The 24,973-nt window shown below is 36.8% G+C and overlaps 1 protein-coding gene across 2 annotated transcripts in view; it reads right to left on the bottom strand.

Annotated features, from left to right (window-relative positions):
* The window catches only part of LOC132110474 (zinc finger matrin-type protein 4-like), a 110,090-nt gene extending 88,816 nt beyond the window's left edge, over positions 1-21,274 (bottom strand). For both annotated transcript variants that reach the window (XM_059517103.1, XM_059517105.1), the window contains exon 1: positions 20,842-21,274. The gene's annotated coding sequence lies outside the window, so the exon portion shown is untranslated. The remainder of the gene's footprint in view (positions 1-20,841) is intronic.
* Between the last annotated feature and the right edge of the window lie 3,699 nt (positions 21,275-24,973).

The raw sequence follows: 24,973 nt of genomic DNA, 5'->3' as shown, positions 1-24,973 counted from the left end.
GTGTTTGCTTTAGTTGGGATCTTGACATGTGACTTTTTAATTTGGAAATTAACTTGGCAAGCCAAGAGCAAAAGTCATCGGGTGGTGATGATTATGTTTTAATGTAATCATTGTTTGACCAGATTTACTGAACTCATTTACAGTCTTTTCTCTAAGTAAAACTTCCACTATTGATTGTAACAGCTTTGATTCCTCAATGAAAGAGTCTGTATTTTCTATACATTTTGTAGGCATCTCTTGCAAGTGATTCTGAATATTTTTTTTTATTAAGGAGTCTTTATTTTAGGCACACACAGATTACAAGAATCAGCGTATGAATCTCAACAGCGGTGACAAACAGCATATTCAGATAAACAGATCTACTCTGAACATCACAAAACTAGATACTAATAATTCACATTAAAACTGCAAAAATAAAATATAGTTAGAATAAAAAGTTACAACGACAATTAAGTTAATAATTTATTCATGCCGCAATGCATGATGGGAGTCATGGATGAGTTTTTATTGGCTATGTTATGACCCGTGAGGTCTGTGTGTGTGTGTTGTTGGTGTTTTCTGTCTCTATTCAGCAGGTGTCCCATATCTTGAGGTTGACGAGGTGAGAATCCCACAGCTGAAGCGGATCAGTGGCAATTAGTAAGGGTGTATAAATTGAGCCAGTGAAGTGCTCTTGGGGAGTTGTTGTTTTTCCCTGGGCAGCTCGTGGCAGACTGAGTGAATTTCTGTGTTAATTTCTGTGTGGATTACTGTGTGGTTTACTGTGTGGTTTGTAGCATGATCTGCTGGGTGTTGATCTTAGTTTTCTCCTGGTACCGTCGGTCAAGGGACTCTGTGGAGGCAGCTGTGGGACCAAGGTTCCTGATTAGCTGGAAGTCGGTGTGGTGAGCGGTGGGCAATCTCCACGTGTGTTTCAGTAACGCAGTGGGAGCCGTGAAGACCGTATATTGTGTTGTATGGTTTTTATTGAGGTTCTGTTTTTGTAGTTTACTTTATATAGGGCTTAATTAATTAAATAAATAAACAAATAAATAAATACATGAACTTCACACATGTTTTGAGTTATCCTTGGTTTTTCCATCCTGGGTATATATATGTGCTGGTATAGCATTTGACTATGCTTATTACATCAGGCTATTACTTTTTTATTCTCCTGTCGTTTTAATAACACTTTTTCCTATCAAAATTGGCTCTGATATTAAAATCTCGATAATTGCTAACTATTTTCATGATATAGCCTATATTATATTCTATAGTATTCTGTCTAAATAATAGGATTTTACAATTTAAAATGATAACAAAGCATTAGTATTACATTACAGCATTATAATGTATGAATGAAAAATGGATATTCAAATTGATATTTACCTAAGATTAAAATTCCAGAACACATTTATTATTCCTAACTAAAACCAAAACTATTTAAACATTTTGTTAATTAAAATAAAGCTGAAATTAAATAATACATTTTAGATGAAAAACTTGATATATGACTGGAAGAAGTTTAAGTAGAAGCACTAAAATAACTGCTAAACAAAAACTACAATGGAAATTAAAAATTAATCACAAATACTAATATTTATAAAGATGAAAAAATAATAAAAATGACAAAAGCACATATAATTATTTTACAAACATATTAAAATGAACGCTGAAAATATAAACATCTAATTCAAAATATTAATATAAAAAGCTATTTAGAAAAATAAATATATTATAGTGTATATATAATCCAGACACAGTTTAGTCAAGTACAGTTTTGACAGTGCATATGAGGTGTCTGTTGCATCCTTCACAACCAACAGCAGCATTAGGAATCAGCCTGCAAGCTATAAAATTCTTTGCAAACTGTGTTCAGCACCAAATTTGTAGGCACAGTTATTTGTTTTTCATAAATCCTTTAGTTTATCTGGTTCTAAAATAATGCAGACAATGTGTGCAAATAAACAACATTATCAGCAAGCACAATTCATTCTTATCGTATTGCTCCCTCAAGAGTGTTGTTTGAGGCACTTAGCAGCAACTAAATGAGATCAGATTTAGCACACACATATACTGTATTTAACTTTTAGTTTCTGATTGCAGATTTAGGTGTCCTTAAATAACATACTGTGTTTGGTCACTTTAGATGTCAGTCACGTGGCCTCTTTCTATATTAGTGGTTCAAACTGCAAAATGAACTGGATTTGGCCAGTAGTCAAATGCTTGGCTATGGGAGACTAATGACTGAACATTCGCTTTTGCTTCGTGGATGTTTTTTTTTTAATGAAATGCTGATTTTTAGAATCTTGATTAGAATAATCGGGAAGGAAAATGATCCTGTGTCATAATAAAGTTCCTTTCTGATTCTGCGGTCTTGTTTAAGACTTCTTTCTATCTGAGCGCCGAAAACAAGCCCTCCGTGGGCATTCAGACACAAAACCTGTTTCACACAATTTAATTTTCTGTGATTATAATTGTATTGTGACACTTCTGTGATCTCTCACAGCGCCTCGGTGGCAGTCTAATTTAATATGCTTAAATTTTTATTTTCTTAGAATGACACAGAGCCCTTTAAAGGTTTTTTCTTTTTATAAAACAGAGGTGCAATATTCCTTTGCTTAATAATGCTATCACTGACGTGGGTCTGAACCAGTTTGTTCACTACATGAGAGAGGAATCTACAGCACTGTCACATTCCACTCTTTACTAAATTGATAGCCTATACTGTGAACATGAATTCAAACTCTAGAAAGTTATTTGATCTACTATACATTTCCTGCAGCGAGATAGGGATCTGACTGAAGCACACCATTTACAAAGAGCAAAACCTTACCACCACAATGCTAGGATGTCCTGAGCAGGATTATGTATGATTTTGAAAGCTTTATTAACAAAATATAATTAGGTAGCCAACAGGCTGACACATTCTGTGTAGTAGAATAATGTTACAGATAGATAGATAGATAGATAGATAGATAGATAGATAGATAGATAGATAGATAGATAGATAGATAGATAGATAGATAGATAGAAGCACTCGTATTGCTGTAGTTAGTAAATCTCTCACAATTTCATGATTACACAGCCACAAATACAATACTCTCACAAAACAGCCCACAAGATGTTTCTTTCCAGACTGTGTCCACATTTGCTTGCATAAGTGTAAAGGTACCACACATCAGAGATGCGTGATTTCGATTCGTGCTGATTCCTGTCTATGGGACGTGATGCATGTGTCTAGAGCAGTTCACTCATCTCACTCAAAGTCCTCCTCTTCATTATACCTCCCTCTTCCATCTGCCTCCTGCTCTCCTGACAGCTGTATGTGACTGTGTGGAGGTCATGCTATCATGACATACAATACAGTACATGCTGATGTTGCCCTGTTTCTTTCACGTGGTGAAACCACCAACAGCTTAATATTCTTCCACTACAGCTCTCTCTCTCGCTCCTTACATCTCACCTCATGCAACTGTCAGACAGAGGACAACCACACTTGTTTTCTTGATAAAGTGTGGTTTTCTACAGGGGAAAAGGCAGTGATGAATAATGGGAGAAAGACACAGTGGTAAAATGGGCCGCCCTTCCTTTGTAGATGCAAAAGTTCATGCATCGCTTTAATCAGAGAGCATTTGCTCTTCAAAAGAACATGTAGGTCCAAAACAAAAGTAAGAAGAGAGTTTAATTTATCTTCCCTGCAGGTGGGCTTCAGTAGCTTTTTAACAACCTGGTCAAACCTGGTCACATTCTTTTTTAAAGGTCAGGTTTTAAAATATAACTTTGGATTTGTTTCAATTTGGATTCCTAATTAGTCAGTTTTATTATTGTTAAGTTGAGTATAATTTTTCTTTAAACTCCATAAAATGTGGTCTGTGAAATGTTTTGTTGATGCACCAAATATTGCACGTCAGTGTTTCAGTTATTTTAGTATTATTTATAAACAATTATATAGTGTGTGTGTGTGTGTGTGTGGGTGGGTGGGTGATATGCTGGTTTACACTTTATAAAACTTTATATGAGCATGCAGTACATGCTAGTAGATAACATGTTATGTTGTAAGCCTAAGTCACCCAACCAAGATATTTTATTGTTCTAGAAATGTAAACAATAACATTTTGTTTGTACAGTAAACAGGTTGTGTACTGTATGTGAGATCATGACAACTTGAATTTATCTTATTCAGTACTCAAATGTTATACCTATCTATGCAATACAGTGGAATACTGCAGTATACAACCTCTATTAATCAAACTATTTAGATATATATTTTTTTATTATTAGGCTATTATTATTATTATTATTATTATTATTATTATTATTATTATACCCTCACTGGGGGCTGAGCCCACCTAAAATTAAAGATTTGTGCAAGATTTGTTTTCTTGATGTTTTGATATTTTAGAATAGTGATTTTGAAATTTCAAAATATAAAGCAAAAAGAAGAAATGACTGACTAATAAAGCCAATAAGTTTGATCTGTGCAGTATTCAAACGCTTCTCACTGTGCAGCGACAGTGTCATGAAATCAACATTGGTTACCGAGTAAATCATTTCTGAGCTTGGACCAGTTTGCTTTCGCTACACTCAAGTAGGCTGTAGGTCGGAGCTGATGAACTGCAGAGCTCAAACAATTAGCCTAGTTTTTTGCCATTTGTTGTTTCTCAAATGCAAAAAAAATAAAATATAAATGGCAGCTCTTATGAGTTGGACAAAGCGGTGGTTGCACCAGTAAGACTGCTCACAAAATTTGGTCACACCGACTGAAAAAAGTGGTCACAGTCTGGGGCCCTGTCATTTATTAAACTGCAATGTTACCTGCCCGTCTTTGCAAGAATCCTCATAAAAACATTTAGGTCTAAAGTAAAAGCAAACAATTGAGAAAGAAAACACATATGTAACAGTATATTGGATCTGGAAAGCTTTTAAGGGACAGTGGTCTAATTCTGTCCCCAGTCATTAATGATAATCAAACAACACAAAAAGAGATTTTTTTAAAGCTAGTATTAGTTTTTTTGTGATAGTGACAAGAATTATGAAATTTCTATGGTATTAAATATTTTGATATCATAAAGACCTTATTTAAAGCAAAAAATTGCTATATTGTGATATATTATCATTACTGTGAAATAAAATTACTCATATCGTGCTATAAGATTCTTGTCTGGTTTTGTTATGTGCCTTTGTTGCTATTGTTTACTTATCTATTTTTACTGATAACCCTATTTAGCTTTAATTTATTTCTGAGTTTTAGTTTTAGAAAATAGTTTTAAAGGCAAAATATTATATACTATAGTATAATTAAATATATTGTGAGCCGTGTCCCGGGCACCTATCAGCGTCGCCCTGGCAACGAAGGAGATCCACCTGCACGCAATCACCACGGGCTGATCGGTTCCAACTGAAGCAAACGAGGAGAGGACTACAAAAGCTGCACCCGAGAATACACGGGTGAGAAAGATCTCCAGACGACAGCCAGCTAATGTTGTGTCTCTTGTCCCCCTTGACACCTCTGGCCCTACCGATTCCTGGAGGCCCGGCGACACGCAGTCGAAGGGGAGGTTCGGGAGATGCTGAAGTTAGGGATCATCGAGCCCTCCCGCAGTCCCTGGTCCAGTCCCATAGTCATGGTCCCAAAACCGGACGGCACCCTCCAGTTCTGTAACGACTTCCGCCGCCTAAACGTGGTCTCTGAGTTCGATGGATACCCGATGCCCCGTGTCGACAAGCTGCTGGAGCGGCTGGGGAGAGCCCGGTTCATATCCACGCTCGACCTCACCAAAGGCTACTGGCAGGTGCCATTAACAGATTCCACCAAACCGAAGACCGCCTTCGGGGCTGCACGGGGCTCTGGCCACCTTCCAACAGATGATGGACATCGTGCTGAGACCCCATCAGGCTTATGCAGCAGCCTACATCGATGATGCCGTCGTCCACTCGGAGACCTGGGAGGACCACCTGGAGCAGCTCCGGAGGATGCTTCTCGAACTGTGGCGGGTGGGGCTCACCGCCAACCCCAAGAAATGCCACCTTGCCCTACCTGAAGCAAAATACCTCGGTTTCCGGGTGGGCTGGGGCCTGATCCGTCCACAAGAGGGAAAAGTGGCAGCCATTCTCTCAGCCCACCTCCAAGAAACAGGTACGGGCCTTTTTGGGGTTGGCTGGTTACTACAGATGCTTTATACCTAACTTCTCCTCCTTAGCGACAGCCCTGACAGACCTCACTAAGAAGGGACAGCCGGAGAAGGTGAGGTGGGGAACCCAGGAAGAAGAAGCGTTCAAAAGGATAAAAGCGGCGCTCACGTCTGAGCCAGTATTGTGCACTCCCAACTTTAACTTTCCCTTCTTAATGTAGACGGACGCATCCGACACCGGGTTGGGAGCCATACTATCCCAAGTACAAGACGGTGAGGAACACCCGGTGGTCTACATCAGCTGGAAGCTGTCCACAACGGAACAACGGTACACGGCGGTGGAGAAGGAGGTGCTGGCCGTCAAGTGGGCAGTCCTGGAGCTGAAATACTACCTACTGGGACGGAAATTCACCCTTGTCACCGATCACGCCCCTTTGCAATGGATGGCCCGGGCTAAAGATACCAATGCCCGGGTGACGCGTTCCTAGCACTCCAGGACTTCCACTTTGACGTGCGACATCGAGCTGGAACCGCCAATGCCAATGCGGATGGACTCTCCCGCCTGTGAACAGCTTTCGCAGGTCTGTCAGGTGTTGTTCCTCCCCCAGCCCCCACCTCCCCCCTCGCCAGACGAACCAGGACGACGCTTAGGGGGGGGGGGGGTGAGCCGTGTCCCGGGCACCTATCAGCGTCGCCCTGGCAACGAAGGAGATCCACCTGCACGCAATCACCACGGGCTGATCGGTCCCAGCTGAAGCAAGTTGTCCAAATGAATTCTTAGCAATGCATATTACTAATTAAAAATTAACTTCTGATATATTTACAGTAGGAAATTTACAAAATATCTTAATGGAGCATGATCTTTACTTAACATCCTAATGATTTTTGGCATAAAAGAAAAATCAATAGTTTTGAGCCATACAATGTTTTTTGGCTATTGATAATATATATACCCCAGCGACTTAAGACTGGTTTTGTGGTCCAGGGTCACATATTGTTATGCATAATAATATCATGATTTGATCACTGCGTTAAACAAAACTGTGAAGACAGAGTCAATCTGTTGTTTCAGTTTGTCTGGCACTGTTTGTGTGGTGGTTCCACCAACTAATATCAATAGGCCTCTTTAAATAAATGTGCTTTTAACTGCAGTGAAGAGATGCACATTGACAGTCGATCTGACCGCTTTCCTTGTTATCTGGTAATCAGCACTATTACATGTTTTAGTGCTCCAACTTTATGGACTGGGCATACAGTATCAAAGATCATTGGTTTTAAAGTCTCCCATATCCACCCAGCAGAACATCAGTCTCTACAGGGGAAAAGACTCTAATATAAAGGTAGAGAAACGTATATGTAAATTAAATTAATTTTGGCAGGCTTGAAAGCCTCAGGCCCCCACAAATGGTACTGAATCCCACAACCACGTCTCTTCGAAGTGACCCTAAAAAGTTGATGAACACTTTTTTTTTTTTTCACCCATCCGCCAGCACGAGGGAAGCATTAAAAATACATCAGCTAAAAGACTTAAAGAGATCTGGGCCTTGGTTCTCCCTTTGTGATCGCTTCCCTTTCTTCTTTTTGTGGCCTGTTTCCATCACTCCTGTGTGGTAAAACAACAGTTCCACTAAAATGCCATGTCCAGGTATTTGAGGTATTTATCTGCCGCATCAGAATAAATGAGGAGAGAAAGAAACACAGGTAGTGTTCATATACCGCTTGATCTCTAAATTAATGTCATTGGCTGAGACTTTTTAAATTATTAGCTCACTTCCAGAATAAAAATGTGCATCTTGAACTAGCTCTGTGATGCACATCCACAAATTAACACATTACGTATACTAATCCTTTTAGGGAAAAGAAATTATAGAGAAAAATAGCTAATTTATATGTTAATAATGTATTTTTAATTGCATAAAATTGCCAATTAAACATTTCCATTTTCTTTGTATTTTCATTTAGCATTTACTGAATTCCAAAAAATGTATTACTTGTAATTAGATTATATTACATTTTAAATAGTTCCTTTTTATTGATAACATGATGACATATTATTATCACAAATTCAGAATTTGTATAATCTGTCTAATTTGTCTTTTAAAATTTTTGTATATTTTTCAGTGAAATGAGACATATGTCATGAGACATTCATAAACCTGGAGCAGTATGTGCTAAATTATGTTCTTTGTCATATTTCTGGTTTATTAATTTTTTTAGAGTCTTGTGCATGCTTTAATTTTAGTGTAACTTATCAAGGAGACACTAGGTTCATATAAATTATCATATAAATAATAGATTTTTTTTCTTCTTGAAATCAGCTAACTCTATCAAAAAGCAGTGACATTTAAATTTCAGAGCCACAAATACAATGCACTGACCCACCTGCTCATTAAGACTGTTTGAAAATGCCACCTAGCCAGTGAGCTAATAGATTATTCCATCTCACTATTTGCATAGTCAGATACAGTGCTGTATTAACTGAGGACTCCAGCAAGCAGTAAGCTATGCTTCCATTTCAGAGGGTAATGGACCAGAACATTAGCATCATAAGCTCATTTACAGACTACAGACAGCCCCAGAAGAATGCCTCAGATGGACAAAAACATCAAGTCCTCAAAACACATAAACTGCATTCATTACCTCAAAAATACAAATGCACAGAAAAAATAATCATATATGCGTTAATGATGCTGTGAACTGACACAGTAAATCTTGCCCCCTGACCCGAATATACACTTAGTAATTTTTTATTTATTTATTTTTTTACTTTTTTTTATATTTTTATCCCATGGTGGAAATAGTATTCCATAGTTAAAAAAAAAAGATTCTTGAAAATATATGAGTAAATGCTGAGAATAACATTTTGCTGTAGAAGTACTGCTCATTGTTAGTTCATATTAACTGATGTAGGGCTAATGTTAACTACAAAAGGCAACTTTATTGTAAAATGTATTCATTTCAAATGAAGCAGGAACATGAGTTCATACTGGACTGAAATAAAGCCCTAATCCAGAGAGGGACTTTGCCTCTTCATTTCAGAAGTCTCCCACATATGACTGCTACAGAAAGTCCACAGTCTTTGACCTTTAAGAGAATCCCACTGTCCTTATACCTGCCAAATCTAAGCCCACAGTGGAAGCCCTCTGTGAGATTGGCCATTTCTAGCAGAGATGAGAGATGAGGATGGCACAGCAACAAAAGCCTCCAAGCTGGATGAACAACCCCCGACAGCAGAGCTGGAGCATGTCAGTCCAAATAGAAATCAGAGCCATGAGAAACCCTCTTTTAAACAGCAAGAGACACCAAAAGAGCTAATGCCGCTTTGTTAAACTTGCGGCTTAATTTTTTGTTCAGACTGTTAGTGTGTAGCACAGATACTAGTGTGTGGATCCATTATTCAGTTTGTGCACCTCTGCTCTCCAGGGTTTTCTGGTTCATTTCACAATGCTCTGGATACAGTCTGGGGCTAAATGTGGGCTGCAGCTGATATCGGATCTTCCAAGAAAAGCCTTTGAATAAATGCCTATTTACCCCACTTTCAAGATGACAGAGGATTTGCCCTGCTTTCTAAACCCTCTCTAGGAATGATGGGACACACACATCCGCTGTTTATTAGATACATGCTCTCAATCAATAATGCTGAAATCCTGTTTATTCATGTATTTCCCAAAAGGAAACATTTACTTGCACTTTAGCTGAAGGGTATGTTCATTAGAGTCTTATATAATAATATTATAATAATGACAGAGAAACAAGCTGAGAAAAACTGAGGCAGGTGCTTCTGAGAGGGTCATGAAATCTCAAACCTCTAGATTATACAAATATTGATTTTCACATCAACACTGACTTCTGTTCACCAAGAGTTGGACGCTCCAAAATGCCACGCTCTTTCTCTACCACACATCTCTTGAGATAGAACCTTCAATCCTATGCGCAAGTCGATGTAAGCCATTTTTGCTAACTTCCACTGACTTTGCCACTGAATTAGAGCACATTCCCTTAAATTTCCATCCTGTGAACAGGTCAGCAAAACTAAATGCACAAAATGACTGATATGCAGAGACCGATTGGCTAAACAACAGCATCCTGCAGTCTCTTTTCTGATGAGGGATGTCAGAGACAGGTGAGATATCTCAAGACAACTATTTCTGCACATTTTGCATGATATTCTAGAAGAAAACAACAGCATACTTGACTAAATAATAAAGCTTCTTATCGTTATGAAATGCGTTATGAATATGCAATCTCCTGTTCCTTTGAGGCTCCAGGAGCACGGTTTACACCCCTCAAAACCTTCTCTGTTATTATACGGTTCATATTCCGTTCATACAGTATCTCCTAGTGCTTGGTTTAGTTTATATACAATGACAGCTAAATGGTTTTTCTAGTCACTGGGTTAAATCATGCTTTTACAGGTATTAAATCTGAGATGTCCTTTCAAACAAGTTTATACTTTTTCATTTGTCTTAAGTGCCTCCCAGGTCTGTATTGATATTCATTCTTTGTCATCTTCAATTCAATTTTACATTACGTTACATTAACATTTATTCAGCAGCTGCTGATCCAGTTCATTAGAAGTGTTTGTATATATATATATATATATATATATATATATATATATATATATATATATATATATATATTAACAGTAATAGTTTCAATGAGATATGCAGTATAGGAAGTAACTTTGCCTTTGTGGTTGTGTAATTTTATGAATCTCAAACCTGTACCACACACTGACCGAATATACATATTTTATCCTTACTTTTTAAGAAACTGCATTTCTTTACACTGCATGCTGTAATTTGGTCTTTGCCAGATACTTTACAGCTATTTAACCATCTCAGCAACTGCTCAATGCATAGATTTACATGCATAGCTGATAGAAAACAAGATGAACACTGAATGTCATTACAGCCGCAAAGCAGCTCTGATGTGGCATTTAATCTATGAACCAAAGCCTAAAACCTTTAAGACTATACTTTTGCTGCCTTGCAAGAACTGGTATTTCATTCAGGAAATGCAAACTAGTCACTTTTTGTATTATCTGCCTAGTACAGGCTTTGAGAGATTACAAATAATTTGAATGGTCAGTTATTGTTAGGGATTTATCCTAATTAGGATTAAAGCAAGAGCATGCTTTATTTTTATAGCCATCATTAAAGAACAATTACAGCAACACTCATTTTCACACATATGTACCTTGTGTACTGTCCTTTACAACAGTCTGTTATTTTTGAATGACCTTATACACGTCTTTATTGAACGTGCTATAATACTCAATATCATGAGAATATGGCCTTAGTCAGCATGCAATAAGACCAAAAATAGCTGAGAACCAATAACTGCAGAATAAATGCATTTCAGTAAAAATTTCATTTTCTGTTCTTCATTGAAGCACCCTGTCCTTGTTTGCAAACCTGTCAATCACAGTTCTTCATTTTCCCTTCCTCATTTCATGCCTTAAAGCCAAATATATGACTGCCAGATGCCTGTAATGCAAAACCAAGTCATGTGCGTCACTTCCTGCGGGGCATTTTGTGAATTTGCATTTCCCTTTTATGTAATTCTTGGAAAGGCATTTGGGAATGAACAAGCTATGCCTACAGGATACCAGCATATGAGGACACATTCCATGATGTAGCAAGAGCAGAAAGATGGTGTCTCCTGCTGGGGCACTGGCGCATCGGGCTCCTCATGTGCTTGGAATCATGGGTGGATCTGAAGCTTCACGTCACTGGCTTTAGCACTTCCAGGGTTACCCTTACTTGTACCTGGGTTAAAGAAATAATTCACCAACAAATAACTATTATATTATCATTTACTCACCCTTATGTCATTCCAAACCCATAGAAATCACTTTCTTTCCTGAAATACAAGTTAGAAACTCTTAAAGGAACAGTTCACCCAAAAAATGACAATTTGCTGAAAATGCATTCACCCTCAGGCCACCCAAGATGTTAATGAGTTTATTTCTTAATGGTAACAGATTTGGAGAAATTCAGGATGACATCACCAGTGGATCCTCTGCAGTGAATGGGTGCCGTCAGATTGAGAGTCCAAACAGCTGATGAAAACATCACAATAATAATAATCTACACGACTTCAGTCCATCAGTCTTGTGAAGTGAAAAGCAGCGTTTGTTTGTTGTAAAAAAGAAAGTTGTTTGTTGTTTGTTTGTAAAAAAAACAAAAAAGAAAGAAAGAAAAGAAAATCCATCAAGGCATTTAAAATTTAAACTGTTATTTCTGGCCAAAGTACAGAGTCCATAATCACGCTTTCTACAGGTAAAATGTCCATCAGCCTGTTGTCCTCACATCTACCATCATATTTGTTTAGAACTGTTTTCAACTGTTTTCGAAAAGGGGTGATCTGTGAACATTTCTCCTGATTCTGACTCCGATTCAGATGACTTTTTTACTATATCCATAAATGATTAGAGGACTTGTATTTTAGCCACAAACAACAGTTTGAAATTAAAAATGTCTTAATGATTAATTTGTTTCTTACAAACTTGCAGCGTTTCACTTCACAATATGTTAATAGATGGACTGGAGTCATGTGGATTACTTGTGAAGTATTGTGATCTTTTTATCAGCTGTTTGGATTCTCATTCTGATGGCACCCATTCACTGCAGAGGATCTAATGGTGAGCAAGTGATATATGGCTAAATTTCTCCATTTCTATTCAAATGAAGAAACAAACTCGTCTACAACTTGGATGGCTCAAGAGTAAGTACATTTTTAATATATATATATATATATTTTTTTTTTGTTATACCCTTATAAGCAAAGGTTCCAGAAGAGTGTTTTACTAGTGATGCAAAAGAAGAACCTTTTTTTTCTTAGTATTAAGAATATTTCAATAATCTGAAGTACCTTTTCCCACTATAAAGTAAATTTGGTGCAATGAATATTCCACGGATGTTAAAAGTTCTTCATGGAACCATCAATGCCAATAGGAAACCTTTTTTGTGTGTGTGTATGGTTTGAATTTATTATATTTGTATGGCACTTTTGATGTTCATAGCTATTACATTCTGTAACATTTGTACAGTTTTACAGAGAAAAACACCATACAAGTCTGAAACAACATAAGGGTGAGTAAATAATAACAATCTTTCAATACATTTATTCCTTTATCCCTTTTTAGCATTTGCTGCTCAAATTTCTACAAGAACAAAGTGATGTCCTTTTCCGCCAGCAGCTATGGTATGGCATACCTTGAAGTGATATCATTAAAAGCGTAAACAAAACATTAGAGAGAGAGCGAGACGGAGAGAGAACAAACAAAATCCTGTAACAAAGGCAGACCCACATTCATTTTATCCTCTTGGTTGGTTCACACCAGAGCATGCGGTCTATGACTCACAGCCTTATGAGCTCTGGCTCTCATTGGACATTTGAAACGCAAGTGACAGAAGTCAGATAGCAGAAAGACCCGTCAACCCAGTGGATATCACTGCTGCACAGGCATCTGTAGACTCAAACTCAAATACACAAAGACACGTTTGAAGCGCTGCTGAAACAAAATGAAATTCAGAGAAGCTGAATAGTCCGTATGTGTGCAATTTTAGTGGCTTGCAATATTGCTTGTACTTGGGGTTTGTTTAATGCCACTAAGTATGAAACTCAATCTGAACTGTTTTCATAATGGAGATAATGAATGACTATTATTGTGTGGCATGTTAAAGATACATTCTTCTGTATCATTTATATCATAGTGTAATTTAATTTATATGGCATACAAATGACAGGTCTTTTATAGTGCAGATGGCTTCTTTGATTAGGAGAAAATTAGTTTTTATGTTGTAAATGTACATTGTGATTGTAGGATGTTTATGGTTGCATAGCAACATCTCGTTAACACTAATATGCTAACATAACATGAACTAATATAAAATTCAACTGGTGTAAGGTCAGACGTCATATAATTTGCTTTGTCTCTGCATATATACTGGCTATTTTACAGTGGCTTCAAATGTGTCTCAAAGTGAAATAATTTTCATTTACCAACTTATCATTCATCTGATATGAATAATCTTTCTTTTTGGTTTGCATTCATTAAGTTATAATGAGGTATATAAGATCAATTATATAAGATCATGTCTCTTTCATTAAAACATCTAAGTCACTAGATTATGATTAATAGACATTAATGCATGGTTATGTAACGTATAAAAATATGGGGTTGGAAAATAAACTATGGGATCACTTTCATGTTTTTGAAAGAAGTCTCTTATGATCACCAGGGCTGCATATATTTGATCAAAAATACAATAAAACAGCAATATTGTGAAATATAATTTCAATTTAAAATAGCTATTTCCTATTTGAATATGCTCAAATGTTGTTTATCCCTGTGATGGCAAAGCTGAATTTTCAGCAGCCATTACCCCAGTCTTCAGTGTCACATTAACTTAATAATTTTTATTATTTATATCATATAACTTCTAAAATCACTGTAATAGCTTTTGGTTACACTCCCCCTAGTGGATGAAAAAAGCTACATTTTCAGCAGCCCTTACTCCAATCTTCACTATTGCATTACAGCCTTATTATTTATATTATTTATTTGGTTTTACAATTTATATATATCTTATTATACATAGGTATATTTCTAAAATCACTTGTACTATAATAGATTTTAGTTATTCTGCCCATAGTGAAAAATTGGTAACAAAAAAATCTCATTTAGCTTACAAGCAAGGACATTAGAGACAATAAAGACAAAAAAAGTGAAGTGAAGTGACATTCAGCCAAGTATGGTGACCCATACCCAGAATTTGTGCTCTGCATTTAACCCATCCGAAATGCACACACACAGAGCAGTAAACACACACACACACACTGTGAGCACACACCCGGAGCAATGGGCAGCCATTTATGCTGCGGCGCCCGGGGAGCAGTTGGGGGTTCGATGCCTTGCTCAAGGGCACCTAAGTCGTGGTATTGAAGGTGGAGAGAGAACTGTACATGCACTCCCCCCACCCACAATTCCTGCCGGCCCGGGACTTGAACTCACAACCTTTCGATTGGGAGTCCGACTCTCTAACCATTAGGCCACGACTTCCCAAAAATCAACTACACCTCCAAAAACATCCTTGAAACCACCTAGAATTCCCTAACAATACCTATTCTCTACATGAAAAATCATATAAAAGAGATGTAAAATATAAAATAGTAAGCACAGGAAACATGTTAAATAAAAAATATTCACCACAGAATTCTGTCACCTCTTGAAGCACTTGACATATTGATGTCAGGTGTTAGTTCAGCTAACACACACACGCACAAATGTACTGTAACAGTATGTTCATCTTAGTTACTAAAGGAACTTACATCTGAAGCAGAGACAATCACTTATATGTCTGTGGTTAACAGCATATCCAAAGCCTTTTTACACACCAACACACTGTCAGTAGCCACAGAATAGATTTTCCACATGATAGGAGAGCATTAGTTTTAAAATAGATGTTGTTTAATGTGCAAGCTTGGATTGCACACTCAATGAGAAAAGATCAGATCTATCATTTACACAGGCTTTTCATCTACATCTACATCTACATCAACATATCTCATAACGATAATGTGGGGGGTTGCAAATGATTAAAGTGTGAAAAGCAATTAATGCAGTTCTGGAGATATATCAAAGATGCACGTTTTTTTTTTTTCCCCTGATAGATCATCATGCCTGTTGCCATGGAGCAGTGTTGAGAAAAAACACAACTAGAGTGGTGGTCAGAAGATCAGCCTGTCTTAGACAAGAAAAGAAAGGAAGAGGCACATCGTTATCATTCCCTCTGAGACGGAGCAATTATGTTGATTAGGCAAAAATATAATATTTAAAGGAGGCCACATGGGTTTTGACTCCACTTATTATATTAACAAAAAACAAGGAAAATCATTTGCTGCTATCTGAACTTCATTTTAGCACACACGGGGATGGGTTACGGTGAACAACTAGTTGACAAGTGGTGAAACAACCTACTAACCTAACTATCTAACCTAATTATCCTTTAATCTACTAGTTGATATAGAAAATATGTTGTTTTGCACATCCTAACAAGTTGCAGTTCTGCATGCACACATTTTAAAGGTCTGTTATTATTTTTTGAATTGAGTCTCTACGCAGGAGAGTCAACGGCTCGCGTATTGGATATTTCAGCAAAATCATTTGCTCCATAAACTTCCCCTGTGCACTAGTACCAAATCTATCATTGTGCACTGACGGGTGTCACAGCTATAAGAGACTCCCTGCTCACCAGAGATAAAGCACAGCGGGCACAGGACAAATATATCTTCTTTAGAGAAAACCCCATGCACCTGCCATCCAGAGGTGTAAAGTATTAAACAATACAGCTGAACCCAGAAAAAAACTAAGCAGATTATAGAAGACTGGACTGTTGAACAGAGCATATGAACCTGCTGTACATTCCATACAACATAGAGATCAGGGACCGGATTCACGAAAATCTTCTTAAGAAATAAATTAAGATATTTCTTAAGATAAATTCCACGAAGTTCGCAAGAATGTTCTTAAGTGCAATTCTTGAAAAATTCTTAATAAGTTCTCAAATATATTCTTAAGAACATCTTAATTTTTTTCTTAAGAAGAAAATAACAGCCGTTATCTGAATGAATACATGACGCACTGCTAAACTCACACTATTCTTTTTGCGCTTCCGGTAGATTACCCTAATAATCATAATAAGCATGCACCATAGATATTTTCACCATGTATATTTTCGTTGCGACTTTGACTGGAGCTCAGCTTCACGTTTTTAATGCGGCCTGTTTTTGAACAGTTACTTTTAAAATAGCCTGTTTGAAGCTGCAGCGATATGTTTAATTCATTTTTGTGCCGTGTTTTTGAGCCCTCATCTGACTGAACGCTTCCGGTATGTGAGTCCGTGCTTCTACATCAAATGCGTCCACCGCATTCATATTTGCTGAATACTGCCAAAGATTATGTATTTATAAGCTAAAATGAACAGCATTCAATTAAAGGGTTAGTTTACTGAAAAATTAAAATGATGTCATTAATGACTCAACCTCATGTTGTTCCAAACCCGTGAGACCTCCGTTCGTCTTCGGAACACAGTTTAAGATATTTTTAGATTTAGTCCGAGAGCTCTCAGTCCCTCCAATGAAACTGTGTACGGTATACTGTCCATGTCCAGAAAGGTAAGAAAAACATCATCAAAGTAGTCCATGTGACATAAGAGGGACAGTTAGAATTTTTTTAAACATCAAAAATAAATTTTGGTCCAAAAATAGCAAAAACTACGACTTTATTCATCATTGTCTTCTCTTCCGTGTCTGTTGTGAGAGAGTTCAAAACAAAGCAGTTTGTGATATCCGGTTCGCGAAGGAATCATCATTTAACCGGATCTTCTTGAACCAGTTCACCAAATCGAACTGAATCGTTTGAAACGGTTCGCGTCTCCTATACGCATTAATCCACAAATGACTTAAGCTGTTAACTTTTTTAATGTGGCTGACACTCCCTCTGAGTTAAAACAAACCAATATCCCGGAGTAATGCATGTACTCAAACAGTACACTGACTGAACGGACTAAATCTAAAATATCTTAAACTGTGTTCCGAAGATGATTAATGATATATATATTTTTTTTGGGTGAACTATCCCTTTAAAGCTCCCTATCTGACTCGTTTTAGAGTTGCTAACGAATTTTGAATTCAGCAAAAAGCAGCGTCACACACAGACTAATCATGAGCGAACATTGTTTACATTAACAGTCATCGCTGTCCCTTCAGAAAACTCGTGCACATCCCTTTTCCTCCTATGTATTATATGTAGCTATTGTTGTAATGATTAAATATAACAATTAATGTGAAATAACCCAATAAATCCATTAAATAATTATTATTTAAGACAAGTCTGGGGCTGTCCTAAATTTAAGAAGTTATTTAGGATTTTTAAGATTTTTTTTCAAGAATTTGAATTCTTCTTAGGTTTTGTCTTAAGAACAATCTTAAGAAAAAAGATAAGAACATTATTAAGATTTTTTTTGGGAAAACAAAATATTCTTATCTTTGTTCTTAATTTAGAAAACAAGAAGAAATTGGCAGTTAAGAAGAATTTTATTAGATTTGGAGAAATTTAGCAGTGCATAACTTGCTCACCAGTGGATCCTCTGGAGTTAATGGGTGCCATCAGAATGAGAGTCTAAACAGCTGAAAAAGCAATATTATGGATAGATGAGTCAGCCTGAAAGCAATGATTTGAAGTTAAAAACGTCTTGACGGATTTATTAAAAAACACAGCTTTTCACTTCACAATATGTTATTTGATGGACTGGAGTCATGTGAATTTCTTCTGAATTACTGTGATGTTTTTGTCAGCTGTTTGGTCTCTCATTCTGATGGCACCCATTCACTGCAGAGGATCCATTGGTGAGCATGTGATGCAATGCTAAATTTCTCCAAATGTGTTCTGACAAATAAACAAACTGATCTACATATTATCTAACTCGCCTGAGGCTAAAAATATATTTTCAATAATATATATTGGATAAGCCATGTAAAACTTCTTCAAAAGTACTCCAGTTCTCTTTTTGTGTGTTTTTAATAATAATAATAATAATAATAATAATAATAATAATTACTATAATAATAAACGGCAAAGAGGTTTAGAACAAATTGTGGATGAGTAAATAATGACAGAAATGTATTTTGTGTGAATTTTCTTGCACTGTATATATGACTTATTGTTTTATGGTTGTTTTTTTTTCTTCAGGAAAACCTGAAACCCTGACCCAGGAAAATGAAACGAGAGAGGGAGTACATAATTATGAAGCAACTGGATTAAAGAGAACACAAAGAATGTTCAATTGTAAGTGTACTGTATTATCGTTCACACGGTTGCTTAGAGACGAGTCTTAAATACTTTGTGGTAATCGACAGCATTCAACACATGCAGTCAATACATCTTCAGTTATATATGACCCAGAGCATTCCTTTAAATGTGATACAAATCCAGGGACTGAAAATTTCTGCCCTTGACAGAAATATTTTCAGCTAATATTCCTGTCTATTATCATCTTAAAATCTACTAAAAGTAATAATAATAATAATAAAAAATAATAATAAAAACAAAAAAACACTGACCTTGCTTGCACTTTTGGACGATGTTCACGTTCCATAATATACTACTTTTATAAAACAGTAGCAACAATATGATAAATCATACCATTCCTGAATGCCTGTATACAGATTAAAAGCAACATACCAAATTGGTAGAGTAGTATATTAAAATAGAATGTGTGTTGATAGGTTTGGGTTTATCAGTATTCTCCAAGGGCTTTGAACATGGCTGAACCGCTCAGAATTTTATGTTGTGATGTGTATTTTTGTGTTTTCGCAGTTGATAAAGTTAGTGTACAGTTGGATTATATCTAAGCATCTATGAAATTCATATATAACTCAGTTCATCCCTGGCTGTAAAGCTCCTCTGATCTTTGAATACCACATAAGACAGTGTGAAAGTTTATGAAAAATAGCACAGAAGGTATAAGCAGCAGACAGCAGGTCCTACAGGACTGTAACAGAATTCTGACCCGAACTAAACTAAACACCCACATTGGACATGCTTCTAATAAATTTAATTTAAAAGCAAAATAAAAGCAGTGATGTTAGAGTGAGAGCATGTAGTGTGTTGTAAATAACACTTGTGCGTGTAATGTTGGCAGGAGAGTGCACTCTAAACACTATGAATCAAAGTGGCAGAGGTTGAAGATGTCAGCACGCTTCTATTCTATCAATTAGTTTCAAATGCTCATAAAACAGACCTTACAGCACTCTAACAGTATCTATCTGCCTGAATATTCAGTGTCCTGTGATAAATGGTAAGGTTCACTCACTACTCTTACCAATCGACGGCTGATGTTGACAGTTACGACATATGTTTTGCATCTTGTTAAAATGAACATGTTGTCAGCACTCTTGTGGTAACATGACACTGACAGGCAGCTCTAATCTGCGGAGGTGCTTATACGAGTATTAATGGATAAAGATCAATGAAACTTACATTTTAACAATCTCAGGTTTCTCAACAACTTTGTGCTACAAGTTAAGTCAGAGTCTGATTTTTTAACACACTGATACGGGTTTAAAGAATAACATTTAAGATAATACAGTCTAATAACAGAAGTAACCTTCAGTTACAATTACAGAAATTAATGAACATACAACTGATAAATAGAGGGATAAAAAGTTGTATCTGAGCGATATGAAAAAATATAATTATAACACTAATTTTCTCTAACAGTTGTTTAGTATGTTGGTTTCAAACACCAAATTCAAAACTGTTGTAAATAAGGATACTTTAGTGCATTGTACAAACTAAATTCAACAAATTTGTAACTGTTTGTTGGCCAAATAATTTCTTTTTCGTCAATTTTGTGTCACATAATTGTTGTGCTGTTTATATTTTTTCTACTAAGTATGTTGAGGAAGATGCCATATCTTCTTTAGTAGAGATATTATCTCATATTTCAAAAGATGCATTCATCTTAAGTCGGTGTCAATAAACAGAAGATTCCCATCGTGGCAACTACTATCAAACCTACCCTGAGAAATATTTACTTGAGTAAAAAGTGTGCCTTCTATTTCTCTAAAGAGCATCACTGTTGCTGCCAGGGTTATCCTTCACTGAGAAAACTCACCAACGATGATCATTATATTAGTGTGTATCTGAGCTCACCTTGCGTTAGATCTGATATGATCTACTGGAATCCGGCCGTCCAGATCCGTGTCTGTGATCATTAGCTGGAGTTAAAGAGAGATCGCACCTGTATCTGGCAAACTTCTTCTCTTATCTCTCACGGCTCGGTTCGGAGCTCACGCAGTGACAGTTTCCACAGAACACTTTGGCTTAGATGTTGTAGAACCAACCCCGACAACGTGCTATCATAATATCTGGTCCACGCCGTCCATAAACCGTCAGATGATAAGCGATTATCGAAGAACACAGAGAGGAGTGCGCGGCGACGCCATCAAACTGCGCGTAAAGCGAGAGCGCACAGATATAAGAGCGCGGGCACACACGTCAGTAACCCTGAGATACTACTTGCAGAGATATGGATTACACTACACTACACACGCACGCGCATTATTCGTGTCATTCTCACAGCTCGTTTGCGATATTCTGGTTGTCCTTCTTGTGAAGTGATTGTAACGAGTTACTTTTGAGGTGTCTGTTGTTGCGTGACGGTACCATGGTACAGAAATGGCAGCATTTGGTATACTAGATGCATCGCATGGTACTTGTATTCGTGAACCTTTGTATACAGCGTAAAACCATAGTAATATCATTTTTAGTCTCAATTAGCATATTAACATGATAAGTCACAGTCACATTACTTACACATTTTTGATTAATAATTAAAAATGTTCCACAGTTATATCTAAAAATACTGAAATACTTATGGCATCTCCCATTTTACCTGATGCCCTTTCCTGAACTCTACCACCTGAAAACTATTCTATTCTATTCTATTCTATTCTATTCTATTCTATTCCCACAGTTATTTATATACTGTATAGCTATTATAATCTTGTTTATGCAAATAAACAGGTATTTCCCTCTTTCAGACTCTAAATCAGAAATGTGTCTGTCTCTAAATGAAGCATATTATAGAGGCCTAAATGTGTTTCTGTCTTCACAGTTTATTAAATCCATATTGAGACAGCACTGTTTAATCACACAAATCTGTTCGTGAAATTGCCATTTTTTTCCTAGACACAAAAGACTGCATTGAATCTTAGAAATGAATGCCCTATTATAGTGTCTCAGCAGATATGACAGCTGCTTTTGTGGAGCATCCAGACACTTCCATCCCATCCCAATGCACATGCAAAGAAGACAGAGGAAGCCAGTTCATCTGAGCGCCTGGTAATCGGTGATGCCGCTGTTCATTTGTTTCAAGTGTCATGTGTAGGACCACATTCTGGCACAAGCAGATGCTCTTCATTTTGTTACATTTCACGTTGAACTGTGCACATTCTCTCTCTCTCAGACTCTTTGTTTTTATGAGAGTATATATTATATTAAAAGTCCTAGGTTGTCAGTCATACAAGCTGTGGTATTTAAAGTCTATATAAAATACTGTCACCTGGTCATTATTGCAAAATAAATCTTGACAGAGATGATTTATGACCCCACAATTGCTTGAAATATTGAATTAAGTTGTACAAAGGAAGAAATTAAGTGGAAGGGGTCTTGAAGGCTTATTTGTTGGCTTGGTAAAAGTGTGTTAAAGTGTTAAAAGAGAGATAAAGAAAGAATAGTTAGGAGATGTTTTTTATGTTTTCATGGAACTGGAATGTCCCTGAAACATGGATGTGATGCCATTGCCATTAGAAGCGATACAGGTATTTGGTTTGATGGATTTGTTTGCCACTTCAAAAGACGATGCTTGAGCAACTGGAGTTGTATGGGATACTATGTGATTTTATCAGCTGTTTGGACTCTTTCTGATGGCAGCCATTCACTGCAGTGGATCCATTGGTGAGCAAGTGATGTAATAACACATTTACTTGGATGGTCTCACCATAATAACAACTCCACCAGTGAAGAAGTTCACCCCCTGTCCTCTCACATCAAAATCCACTGATATATTTGTTTAGAACTGTTTTTGTTAGCTTGATCTTCGTATAATTCACTCCTGATTAAAATAAGATGACTTTTTCATTAGACACAGACATTGGACTGGATCTACTGGAGTCATGCGGATTACTTATGGATTATTGTGATGTTTTTATCAGCCGTCTGGAAACTCATTCTGATGGCACCCATTCACTGCAGAGGATCCATTGGTGAGCAAGAAATGTAATGCTAAATTTCTCTAAATATGTTCTGAAGATAAATAAAATAATCTACATATTGTTGGCCTGAGGGTGAGAAATATATTTATGATACAGTTTGGCTTTAAAGTGTTATATTTCTTTACAAGTGTAAGTTTGCACATGCATGTTGGTTTGCACCCTGAAATATCCTTGGCATTTACTCACTCTCTCTCTCTCTCTTTCTCTCCAGGTGTCTCTAAATCAGAAGAGATGAGGCCGTGGGTCTCTATGCTGCAGGACAGAGCCAGAGGTAGAAGCCAGCCTGTCTGGACAGTGGCTGAAATCTGATGACAGCTACTGAGACTAGGTGCTGCCAAAAGCCGGTTCGCTGCCGAAGTCAAACAGGACTCGTTACGTGTTGCTTGTATCCCGCCTTACGTTCCTCAGATCTGACAAGACAAGCATCCAGGCACAGCTCATTAGACTGCAGGATAGAGAGAGGCAGTTCTCATCCGCTCCCATTCGGCATCTAAAAACAGTGAGCCAGTGTGCTTAATGGACTCTGTGTAATAGCTGCAGGGCTGCAGCGCACTACTGTCGATTACACAGATCTATTTTCATTTTTAGCAGTTTTAGCAAATGAACTCACTTGGTGGCACTGACATCTCAGTGCTTGTGTGGTGCAACTTCTTGCTTGTTGGCTGTAGCTGTTATAGATTAGTTTAGACCATGTATCAGTCTTTATGTAACAAAAAAAAAAAAATATTAAATGTAAGTAAAACACCATGCACACACCTCTCAAATTTAATACCCCCCCCCCCCCCCCCAATGTAAAAAGTAGTTAATATTTTCTGACCATATTTAGTTTAATTTGTAACTCAGTAATTCTTATTAATTCTTATAATACTGTTCAGTCAGAATAAGTGATTGTCTATTAACTTCTTCACTGAACCTAACCAGAGGTTCGAATCCTGACCTAACATCAAGTGCAGTAAAGTTGGCTTTTTTGTCATTTGCACAACTTATTCTGGGCATGCTGGGCAATGCAATGCTTATAATTTAATTAACTTATTTTAATCAACTGTGCTTGAACTTGACAGCATGCTGAGATCTATTTTCATTTTCAGCAGTTTTACCAAATGAACTCTCTTAACGTTACTAATGTCATGATGCTTGTTTGGCGCAGCTGACTGTTTTTTTTTAGCTTGTAGTTGTTTATGTTTAGATAGATTAAATTATTATTTTTTTAGATTTACATTTTTTTACTTATGTCCGTCTTTATATTATAAAAAGTGTAACTGAAAATTGCACATACAAGTAGGTTTTTTTCAAATCAAATCAAAGTTTATTTCTAGAGCACTTTTATAAAACAACCATTGTTTTCCAAAATGCTTGTACAAGCATAATGAGAGTGAAACAGTTTTACACATAACATAAATAACAAACGATAACACTAACCATTTTTAACCATTATTAGTCATTGTAGTTGTTATTGTTTTTTTAATTCATTGAGTGTGGAATTCTGTGCTTGTCAAACAGAACTAAAATATGATAAATAAATGTGCATTTTCTTAAGCGCTTATTTCTATTGAAAATTCACTGAGGCTGCTATTGAATTGGAGTGTACAGGGGATGGTGATGATATTACATATCAATTACCAGCCAACACTTTCATCCGTCTGTAAAACTGAAATATGAGAGGTTTATGTTAGTACTTCTTGACACCTCTGGTCCAAAAGTGAATGTCTGTCATAGTGTGGTCATCGAGAGCTGTGATAAATCTAATGCATTAATCTCCATCAGCTGGTTGGGTTTACAGCTCTTGGCAACACACATGGATAATGACCCACTCCAGCAGACACCAGATAGAGCGAATGTATGTGTCTGTGTTTATACTGAAGAAGCTTAAATTACATATCAAGCTTCTTCTTCAGCTTCAGGGCCTCATCAAATGAGAGATGCATTTGAAGAGAGAGAAAAAAATTGATTCATTAAGTTCTGTTTCCTCACAGTGATAAACATATGGAGAGGAGAGAAAATTAACAAGA

The sequence above is a fragment of the Carassius carassius genome, chromosome 30, assembly GCF_963082965.1.
Source record: "Carassius carassius chromosome 30, fCarCar2.1, whole genome shotgun sequence".
Lineage (NCBI taxonomy): Eukaryota > Metazoa > Chordata > Actinopteri > Cypriniformes > Cyprinidae > Carassius > Carassius carassius.
The sequence above is the reverse complement of the archived record's forward strand: the minus strand, read 5'-3'. Positions and strand labels throughout refer to the sequence as shown.